The sequence below is a fragment of the Somniosus microcephalus genome, chromosome 6 (genome assembly GCF_052327205.1).
Source record: "Somniosus microcephalus isolate GS21.2 chromosome 6, FLI_Smic_1.0, whole genome shotgun sequence".
In the NCBI taxonomy this organism is placed as follows: Eukaryota; Metazoa; Chordata; class Chondrichthyes; order Squaliformes; family Somniosidae; genus Somniosus; species Somniosus microcephalus.
Window position 1 is genome coordinate 203,131,741 of NC_140992.1, and position 12,046 is coordinate 203,143,786.

General features: G+C 44.3%; 1 protein-coding gene across 11 annotated transcripts in view; it reads right to left on the reverse strand.

Annotated features, from left to right (window-relative positions):
* psme3ip1 (proteasome activator subunit 3 interacting protein 1) overlaps nucleotides 1–12,046 on the reverse strand; it is a 138,602-nt gene that overhangs the window by 107,015 nt on the left and 19,541 nt on the right. The gene's annotated exons all lie outside the window — the stretch shown is intronic.

A 12,046-nucleotide genomic window follows, 5' to 3' on the forward strand; every position in this document is an offset into this window, starting at 1 on the left:
TTCATCAATGACCTTCCCTCCAACATAAGATCAGAAGTGGAGATGTTCGCTGATGATTGCACAGTGTCAGTTCTATATGCAACTCCTCAGATAATGAAGCAATCTGTGCCCGCATGCAGCAAGACTTGGACAACATTCAGTCTTGGGCTGATAAATGGCAAGTAACATTTGTGCCACACAAGCGATGACTATTTCCAACAAACATAGAAGATAGAGCAGGAGTAGGCCATTCGGCCCCTTGGCTGATCATCCAAATTCAGTACCCGGTCCCTGCTTTCTCCCCATATCCCTTGATCCCTTTAGCCTTGAGAAATATATCCAACTCCTTCTTGAATACATTTAATGAAATGGCCTCTACTGCCTTCTGTGGTAGAGAATTCCACAGGTTCACCACTCTCTGGGTGAAGAAATTCCTCCTCATTTCTGTCCTAAATGGCTTACCCCTTATCCTTAGACTATGACCCCTGGTTCTGGACTCCCCGACCATTGGGAACATTCTTCCTGCATCTAGTCTGTCCAGTCCTGTCAGAATTTTATAAGTTTCAATGAGATCCCCTCTCATTCTTCTAAACGCCAGCGAGTACAAGCCCAATCGACCCAATCTCTCCTCATACATCATTCCTGCCATCCCAGGTATCAGCCTGGTGAATCTTCGCTGAACTCCTTCCATGGCAAGAACATCCTTCCTCAGATAAGGTGACCAAAACTGCACACAATACTCCAGATGTGGTCTCACCAAGGCCCTGTACAACTGCAGCAAGACATCCTTGTTCCTGTACTCAAACCCTCTCGCTACGAAGGCCAACATACCATTTGCCTTCTTAACTGCCTGCTGCACCTGCATGCTTACCTTCAGCGACTGGTGCACAAGGACACCCAGGTGTCGTTGCACTTCCCCTTCTCCCAATCTATTGCCATTCAGATAATAATCTGCCTTCCTGTTTTTGCTACCAAAGTGGATAACCTCACATTTATCCACATTATATTGCATCTGCTATGCTTCTGCCCAATCACCTAACCTGTCCAAATCATCCTGGAGTTTCTCGGCATCCTCCTCACAGCACACACGCCCACCCAGCTTTGTGTCATCTGCAAATTTGGAGATATTACATCTAGTTCCCTTGACAAGAGAGAGCCTAACCACCTTCTCTTGACATGCAATGGCATCACCATCATCAATTCCCCCAACATCAACATCCTGGAGGTCACCATTGACCAGAAACTTAACTGGACCAGCCACATAAATAATGTGGCTACAAGAGCAGGTCAGAAGCTGGGTATTCTGCGGCAAGTGTCTCACCTCCTGACTCCCCAAAGCCTTTCCACCATCTACAAGGCACAAGTCAGGAGTGTGATGGAATACTCTCCACTTGCCTGGATGAGTGCAGCTCCAACAACACTCAAGAAGCTCAACACCATTCAGGACAAAGCAGCCCGCTTGATTGGCACCCCTTCCACCACCTTAAACATTCACTCCCTCCACCACCGGCGTACCGTGGCTGCAGTGTGTACCATCTACAAGATGCACTGCAGCAACTCGCCAAGGCTTCTTCGACAGCACCTCCCAAACCCATGACCTCTTCCACCTAGAAGGTCCCATGACCTCTTCCACCTAGAAGGACAAGGGCAGCAGGCGCATGGGGACACCATCACCTCCAAGTTACACACCATCCTGATTTGGAAATATATCGCCGTTCCTTCATCGTCGCTGGGTCAAAATCCTGGCACACTCTACCTAACAGCACTGTGGGAGTACCTTCACCACACAGATTGCAGCGGTTCAAGGCGGCAGCTCACCACCACCTTCTCGAGCAATTAGGGATGGCCTTGCCAGCGACGCCCACATCCCGTGAACAACTAAAAAAAAGTAAGAAAATCTCTTATGCATTTCCATTCTAACAGCTTGCTGTACAATCCAAATAGTACTGCTGTCTCATGCATTAATTCACCACTAATGCAGCATTATATGTGCGTGTCTATTTTCGGCAGATTCAGTGTCTGCAACAGAAATAAGTTTCAGAAATCCTTGATGTTTGGAATACAAAATTACAAAGCAAAAAAAAATTGCTTGTTTGACGCCTGCAGACTTCGTATCATATTCAAGTGAGTAAAGGGACCACACTGGCTATGTCAGAACACCCAAAAGGCCACACGCAAATAAATAATTGTAGCTGAAAAATGCTTGGCTGGCCTGATTAATTTTGTACGATACAGGAATTAAATATTAATGTAGCTGATCAGCAACCACTCACTCAGCCAATAAACTCTTTCATAAATGCCAATTTCCTACCAGAGAGTAGGATTTTACCAGTGAACATGAATTCCAACACAACAACACTTCCACGGAATGACTGGTTAATCAGCTAGGGGGATACACAACTAGCTCCCACAACTGAACCACTAGAGTTTCTCATTTCTGAACAACCAATGACTGAAGCAAAGATCTTTCTCATGTCGCAGCATAGCTGTCCTGTATGTCCGTATCCTAACTTGCAACAAGCCTCGTTCACCCATCACCCCTGTGCTCGCTGACCTACATTGGCTCCCGGTCCAGCAACACGTCGATTTTAAAATTCTCATCCAAATTTTCAAATCTCTCTATGGCCTTGCTCCTCCCTATCCTCCAGCCCTACAACCTTCCGAAATCTCTGCACTCCTCCAACTCTGGACTACTGCACATTCCCAGTTTTCCACACTTCACCACTGGCAGCCATGCCTTCAGCCACCTGGGCATTAAGCTCTAGAATTCCCTCCCTAGATCTCCCTGCCTCTCTCGCTCTCACTCCTCCTTTAAGATGCTCCTTAAACGATTACCTCACCTGTCCCAATATCTCCTTGTGTGGCTCGTTGTCAAATTTTGTTTATAACGCTCCAATGAAGTGCCTTGGTACGTTTGATTACATTAAAGGCATTATATAAATGCAGGTTATTGATGTCCTAATCAAACAGTTCACAACGTGTGCTGCAACATCTCCGGATATAGAGTTATTTTGGTATACTGGCAGTTTTTTGACAAATGAGGCACCATTAGATTGCATATAAGGTGTATTTCACTTCCTCCTTAGTGCGAAGGATCAAATATTTACGGTCAACTTAGCTTTCTTTTTTTTAATAGCTGGATGAGTTTTTAAAAAACGCAGTTGCAAGCTGCTGTCACTTAACTATCCACGGGCGCTCCCTACGGACACTTGTAGGTGAATCGCGAGATGGCTGTGCACATTAACCTATTTTTGACTACAGCGGGCAACACGGTGATCATGTTCAATCTCATTTTGTGAACCCGACAGAATTGACTCCAAAACTAAAGCAATTGAAATAGCTACACTACTGAGCCATCACAGACCAAGCAGAGAAAAATCAGGGGAAAAAATTGCATCCTAGCTCGCATGTTTTATTCACTCAGTCTTGAATAATGTGCAATACTGAAAGGATGTTAAAATATACCAGAAGAAATGGTTATACAAATTTATTTTGTTTCATGAGAATTACCACCAGGGCATATCTTGCACACTTCATCATTGCAGCAGAGATGTCCAATTTTTTTCCCTTTACAAATGACTATCATGGGAAAATTAAAACCTAAACAGTAAAACACACAGTGTACACCACTGACATAAACCACTAATTTAAAAATAACCTGTTTCTTTCTTGGATCAAAATGACTACAGACTATACACATACCAACCAAAATAACCACTCCAGCACACATCAAGTAAACGATTTTAAACAGGAACCAATTAACAGCTGGCAACTGCCACTGCAACAGAGCGCATAAAGTAACAGAATCCACAGGACTGACAGTCCATTTACTGCAAAGGAATAATGGCTTCAGAGGGCTCAAATACAGTATGTTGTGAATTACCTTCATCACTAAAGGACGGGTGGAGGCAAAACTTGGCATTTGTTAAAATAAAAGTTTGCTTATGACCGTGCAGAGTAGAAATAAAAATATAAAAGTTCCATTTCAGTCATTGCAGTGCAGTACACAATAGGTGGTCTGGTCATGCCACTCAGTTGGGCTAAGAACATAAGAAATAGGAGCAGGAGTAGGCCATTTGCCCCCTCGACCTTGCTCCACCATTCAATAAGATCATGGCTGTTCTTCCCCCTCAACTCCACTTTCCTGAACTATCCCCATATCCCTTGATTCCCTTAATATCCAAAAATCTATCGATCTCTGTCTTAAATATGTTCAACGACTGAGTCTCCACAGCCCTCTGGGGTAGAGAATTCAAGATTCACCACCTTCTGAGTGAAGAAATTTCTCATATCATCTCAGTCCTAAATGGCCAACCCCTTATTCGGAGACTGTGACCCCTGGTTCTAGACTCCCCAGCCAGGGGAAACATCCTCCCTGCATCTACCCTCTCAAGCCCTGTAAGAATTTTGCATGTTTCAATGAGATCACACCTCATTCTTCTAAACTACAGAGAATATAGGCCTATACTGGAGTGGAGCTAATTTACAGAACAAACGGGAAACTGTTCAACCTCCGTCGCCTCCAGTCCAGATCCAAGGTCGTCCCATCCTCTGTCGTCAAATTACAGTATGCAGACGATGCTTGCGTCTGCGTTCACTCGGAGGTCGAACTCCAAACCATCGTAAACACCTTCACCGAAGCATACGAGAGCATGGACCTTACACTAAACATCCGTAAGACAAAGGTCCTCTACCAACCTGCCCCCGCCACACAGTGCTTCCCCCCGATTATCAAAATCCACGACAAGGTCTTGGACAACGTGGACCACTTTCCATACCTCGGGAGCCTACTGTCAACAAGGGCAGACATCGACGACAAAGTCCAACACCGCCTTCAGTGTGCCAGTGCAGCCTTCGGTCGCCTGAGGAAGAGAGCGTTTGAAGACCAGGACCTCAAACCCGGCACTAAGCTCATGGTCTACAGGGCAGCAGTGATACCTGCCCTGCTGTATGCCTCAGAGACATGGACTACGTACAGCAGGCACCTCAAAGCACTGGAGAGGTACCACCAATGCTGCCTCTGCAAGATCCTGCAAATCCATTGGCAGGATAGGCGCACCAACGTCAGTGTTCTTGCTCAGGCCAACATCCCCAGCATCTAAGCTCTGACCACGCTCAATCAGCTCCGATGGATGGGTCACATTGTCCGCATGCCCAATACGAGACTCCCGAAACAAGCGCTCTACTCTGAGCTCCGGCACGGCAAGAGAGCCCCAGGTGGGCAGAGGAAACGCTTCAAGGATGCCCTCAAAGCCTCCTTGAAAAAGTGTAACATCCCCACCGACACCTGGGAATCCCTGGCCCAAGACCGCACAAAGTGGAGGAGAAGCATCCGGGACGGCGCCAAACACCTCGAGTCTCTTCGCCGGAAGCAAGCGGAAGCCAAGCGCAGGCAGCGCAAGGAGCGCATGTCAACCCAAGCACCCCACCCACCCGCCCCTTCAACCACCGTCTGCCCCACCTGTGACAGAGACTGTAGGTCCCGCATTGGACTCATCAGTCACCTGCGAGCTCATTTTTAATGTGGAAGCAAGTCATCCTCAGTTCCGAGGGACTGCCAAAGAAGAGGAGTCGTCGACTCAATCTCTCCTCACAGAACAATCCCCCCACCCCAGGAATCAGTCTGGTGAACTGAAGATATTAAAATTGTGAGTAACAAGGCAGGACAACCAGGATTCAATTGCAACACCCATGTACAAGGTGGAGGTAATGGGTTAATTCATACTCTGAGTTAAACGATATAGAGGTCTGTATATTGCATTTACCCAGCTAAGTTTTAAAAACATGATTAGGTGACTTCAACTGCCGAGAGATTAAACTGCAGAGCAACTCGTGGAAAGATTAGAGAGGATGTCTGGTCAGCCAGGCGAGGCGGCACATATACAAGATAACACAGGAAGAAGTCGTTTGTTATAAATTACAACAGGGTTGCATTCCTCAAAGTATAGTGGGACTAATTAGGATGTGCTTGCTTCGCAGGAGTAACCCGAGACGAGGCCAAAATCTGTGCTTTGCACACCTTAACGAGGACTGTTATCTTAAGGAAACATGTAACGAGCAACACCATTTGGCTACGGGCAATTAGATGGTTGTAAAGCAATTAAAATGAGGCCCATAGTCACAGGATGTGATGGGACCAATTGATAACTGGAATGTGGGATTTGGGGGCGGCAGGAAGAAGAAATGTCACGGTTTTATAATTGCAATTTAGCTATAACTCTGTATATGCTGATAAGCTTACCCCCACCCCTAGGGCAGGGCCTTAATTTTTGTATAACTGTGTGGACTTTGAGAGGCTCGTTGGAGTTTTGGTCTTGCGCAGGGACGCAAGAAGTTCTCCCCAGGCATGAATAAACCGTTTTGACTTCTCGTTAGCCACGGTTGGACCATTTTTCCCGTGGTGTTTCTATTCATTGCATATTATGAATTATTTCTTTAAATGTTTGCCATTGCTTTTCTAGTGTCATATCTTTTAATCTAGTTTCCCAACCTACCTTAGCCAACTCACCTCTCACACCTACGTAGTTTGCTTTGTTCAGGTTTAGGACCCTAGTTTCGGACTTAACTAAATCACTCTCAAACTTAACATAAAATACTACCATATTATGATAGAATTCAACAGTGCCACTAAGCTGTAGGCCATGGGTTTGTATTCTTAACTTAGACTAAGTAGTCTAATACTGTCATTAGGATTTCAGTAAAAGTGTGTGTGAAATTTGTACATGTGCATGAGAATTTTAAAAAACAACCAGTAGTACAATTATAGATTCCGTCCTTTTAAGCTTGGGCTGTGTCTGGAGGGAGTACTTTGAGCTGTGTAACACTGAGGATATAGTACTGAGGGTGTGAGAGATTTGAACATATAAAAAGGTAAGAAAAGACCATCAAGCTTATCAATGCAATTGGACCAAAATGGCAAAATAAAAAGGCCAATTCCAGTAACAACTCTGGGAAATTCTCCACAACTCCATAAGGCAATCAAGCAAGATCTAGGGGACTACATTTATCCAGGACACATCACTAGATGTACTAGAACATTGCCTCCACCCCACTCTGGTCCCACTTTCTTTAAGAATGCACACTGTACAGAACCAAAAGTGACCATCTCTCTCAGTCAGGGCAGCCCAAAGGTTACACATGGCCTTCTTATCCGACTTAACTTCAATACTCTTCAATAGACCAGCCTGACATCACCCTCTTAAAATTTATAACATGCCTTGCTTCTATGCCTTCCCGGTACCCTACTCCATACATACATCACTCTCCGTCTGTAGACTTTATGGCCTAGAAATTCACTATAGCCCCGATTGGGGCGCCAGCCTCGCCAGGGCGCTAAAAGTAGCGCCCCGGCCGCCCGCCGGAAATTCAGTTTGCACACCCCAGAGGGAAGCGCGGCGCTACTGGAGGCGCCCCGCATCCCTCTTGGGGTGCTGCAGCTGAATATCGCTGCGGCACGGCGCGCTGCGGTACTGCAGGCCTTCCTCCCCTTCTTAAAGGGGAGGGGCCTTGTGCAGCGCAATCAAGGATCACGAGTGCCGGCAAAAGAGCCCGGCACCGAGGAGAAGTGCCGGGCTCTTGGAACGCAGTCAGCACGCCGCAGGGGGTGGGGGGCTCAAGAGGCCGGGGACGGCAGCGCGGAGAGGTGCTGGCAGGTGGCCAGCAAAAAAAATGACCGCCCCGCACCGCTCCTTTAATTAGCGCCTCTACCGCCGCAGGTAGGCCCCCCTGAACCAGTCGCAAATAGCGCCCGGCGTTAAATCAAGGGGCGCATCTAAATATCGTGATCGGGGCGTTAGCGGGGCTCTGCGCACACCGATGACGTCATCGGTGGCAGCGCAGCGCTAACGGCTAGCACCGCCATTAGCGTCCCGCTGAATTTAGCGGGAGGCGTGGCCAGTGGCTTCTGACCCACTTAGCGCCCTCTTAAGGCGCTAACGGGTGGCGCAGCCCACTGAATTTCTAGGCCAATATCTTAAACTGTGCATTCACATTTTCTCAGCTAACATAGAACCCATGTCCCCTCACCCTGGAGCTTGTGTTAATACTGGAAGACTGCTTCGGGATCTAGTTCATGCTTCTCCAACTTAAATACATCAAGTAGGTCACTTTAAAAATACCTTTTTCCCTCCATTGTAAATATCCCTAGTATCTTTCGTCTTTCCTCATTGCTCAAATGCCTAATCCCGTTTATCAACTTCCTTTGTACTTCCTACAATTCAGAGTGGTCTCCCTATGATGCGGTTCCCAGAACTTCGAGCTGGACCAATCTTCATGCAAGCGAACAATCACTTTCTGAACTTGTGCTCTGTCCTTCAAGCCATACGTCCCAAGATCCTTTTCACCATCACTGCACACTGTGCTGATGGCATTAAAGGGTTTCCTACAAGACCCACTAGATGCCTCATTTCTTGTACACTATTCCCATTTATGTTATATTCCCATTGTTTGTTTCCTTATTCCTCTACCACTGAGACAGGTCAGTGTTGAGAATAGGAAAATTTATCCCTCATCACTAAAAAGCAGATTATCTGGTCCTTTATCTCAATGCTGTTTGTGGGAGCTTGCTGCGTGCAAATTAGCTGCCACTTTTCCTACATTACAACAGTGACTGCACTTGAAAAATACTTTGTTGGTTGTGAAACACTTTAAGATGTCCTAAAAGTACTAAAGTAGACCATTATAAATGTGCTGTAGCATCTTCAATATCTTGAGAAAGCAAACACTCCTGGCCTGGCTCTGAAACCATTAAAAATTTACTAGCTGGGGAGTGGAGCTCGGTTTATGCACACAAGCACATATTGGCAGAATTCTCTCCTGCTGGGCAGAATGCGATTCATAGCCCGCAGTACAACAGATATCCTGTAGTGCAGTATAATCTTAGGCTAACAGTAACGCAAGACAGTCACAATTAAAGTATATTGGTTGAAGTGCAATTTTTCCTACAGTGCATTGGTAGCAATACACTCAGCAACTGAGTGACAACACTCAGTCAGAGGGACACGCCAAGAAAAATGATTTCCCAGTAGGGGTGATGAGGAAAAGGGGGAGGATGGAAAGAAAAGAAAGCAACTCACTGTAGGCAGCTCACACACTGAAGAGATGTTTCAGTACCAAAAGGAAACAAAAAAAGAGCACAGCAGGAGACTGACATGTAAACACATTGCTTTATTATAAGAAATTACCACCAAGGAAATTTGTATTGAAAGTTGAAACAATTTTAAAAGCTTAATGAATGTTAAAGTAGTACAAGCTGACATTTAAGCAAAATTAAAACTTGGGTCTCAATGGAGAGAAACAAAAATTCCAATTACTTTTATCAATGTTTAATTTGTTATAGATATTAAGGTCAAGGATCATTACATATTGCACATCACTTTGATGGATTTAAATTAGAATTAAGATAGCTTTATATATCCACACAAACTATACTAGGCAAATTTCAGATTTTAGGAGATGCAAATACAACGCACTTATCAATCTCCTGGCTTCAACTTCACTCATGCACTGAAAAGCCTCATCATAACATCAAGAAATTTGAAATCACCAAACCAACTTTTTTCTCGTCTGTCAAATGCCTTTTTTACTCCATTCTTATTTGAATGAATCATTTGAGAACTATACTGGGGGTAGGAGTCACAGACATAAAGTGACATTAAAGCACAGCAATTGGGGAGAGCAATATGTTTGGCTCCACACCAAATGGTACCAGCAACTACCCAAGGGTAAGCGAGCTTCAGATTCTGCACTGTGCTGCAGACAGCATATCCCTGTGCCTCTGCACCACTGGAACCTCCCTCCCTCAATATATGCTGCAGATGGTATGATGGGTTGGAAGCTTTATAAACAATTTCTAGTTCAAGCCCCACTCCAGAGACTTGAGCATGTAATCCAGGCTGACACTTCAGTGCAGTACTGAGGGAGTGCTGCACTGTCGGTGGGGCCGTCATTCGGATGAGATGTTAAACCAAGGCCTTGTCTACTCTCTCAGGTAGATGTAAAAGATCCCATGGCACGATTCAAAGAAGAGCAGGGGAGTTCTCACATGTCCCTGCAAAATATTTATTCCTCAATCAACATCACTAAAACAGATCACCTGGTCCTTTCTCTCACTGCTGTCTGTGGAACCTTGCTGTGCGCAAATTGGCTGCTGCATTTCCCTACATTACAACAACGACTACACTTCAAAATTGGTTTTGGGATGCCCCAGGGTCATGAAAGGCGCTATATAAATTAAAGCTGTTTGCCACTCAGACGAGAGTTATTTCTTTTATCTCCCATTTATTGCACACTGGGCCTAATCACTGGTAAACCTGACTTGGTCACTTTCATCTTTTTGCAGCCCCTCACTCTACAGGATTGCCAGCCTCTGACTAGGTGCTCAACTCATCCAGCACGAGCATTTGTGAAATATACTATCTGATGTGATCTAATGCTTACATACTGTCATTACTGATCGCATGGCCATTCAGGTGTCCCTCTGTGTTATTATTAACATAAAGGAAAAGTATTAAATTAAAAAATCAAAAAAAACCCTCAAATGTTGGAAAGTATCTGCAGCCACTTTTGTCTCTCTCCTCCCTACTCCATATTTGTATATTATCTCACGCACACATGTTCCCCAAAGGCAGCGGACAGATGATCTGTGTCTAAGCCTCCATTAATGCGACTCTGAACTGTCTGCTAGTTGATAAGTAAGAGCAACCCAGGTGAATTCACCTTTAGATTTTCCCGCCACAGACACACCACGAGACCAAGAACTCTCAGAAATTACAAAAAAAATGTTTTCCTCAGCACTTCAATTAGCAAGGGCAGATGGCAAACAAAGCAAATGCTGATTGTTGCTGGGAGCACAAATAGTCCTTTAAAATTCGCGCTGGGATGCCAAAGGGCAAGGCCAAACGGTGATAAAACAAATGTCCTGCACTGCAATAATGCCACCAAGCCATACTTTATTAAATGCTCTGCAAATGGCGAGGACGACTGCTTTGGGCTGAGCATCAGGGGAATCACTCCATTTCTGGCCACGAGTTTGAAATCAAGTCAAGTTGCTGTGCAGTCTAACAACTACTTTTCATTCATAGAGCTAATGAAGTGTTTGTTGGCAAATACCTACCCACTCTTCCACTTAAAAAACCAACAATCGTCTTTGCAATAAAAATATTGCATAATTGAAATGCCATCCAACTCTAGCCTCTGCTATTCCAGATGGTTTTCAGTGTTTCCACTTGTTAAATGTCACATCAAATTTCTAAAAGCTTGTATATGATAATAAGTAGCTGCCAATGCCCGAATACATAATTTTGATTAATTTAAATGAATGCCAAGTACTATTCCTTTTTTAATCAAATCCCAGCATACAATTTTAGCCATTAAAGTAAAATGCAGCAATGTCCACTGTCATTAACAGTCAACAACAATTGAATTAAAAAGTTATCTAAATGAGTCATTTTAGGTGAAGGGCTAAAGGCTCTGATTACATTTACTTACTGCAGTTGCTAAAAACCTTGTTTCTACTTAATTGCAACAATTTCTTTATATATTTTACATTTTTATATATTACAAATATAAAGACCTCTGGTCCAAAGAGAAGAGGGTTGATTCATAATGTATGCAAATCTAGAAAATATTTCTTCCTTTAGAGTTTAAATAAATACATGGAAAACATTATTACCAGGATAACACTCTTTTAGGTTTGTTCAGCATTTAAATTTAAAATACTTTGAACACTCTTTACAGAAGAAGTTCTAATAACATGAGAAAAAGCCAGCCATCTCATTCAGTAGTCCAGATCCCTTTTCAGGACCTGATCGGACCATTTCTATCACCTCCTGTCATATCCTTCTGCTGTTTGCTGAATCAGGAATTCATCCAACCCAATTTGAATGCCTCAATTAAGTCACCATTTACTAAGATAGGGGGGCGGTATATTCCATAAATCACTACTCCCAGGATTATGCTAGATTGAGCTCAATGGTCCTTCTGTTTATAATCATCTACTGGATCTAGTCTAATGTTGCACAAGGTACAGGTACCTGTCTATATCCAGCTTATTATTGATTCCTTTGTT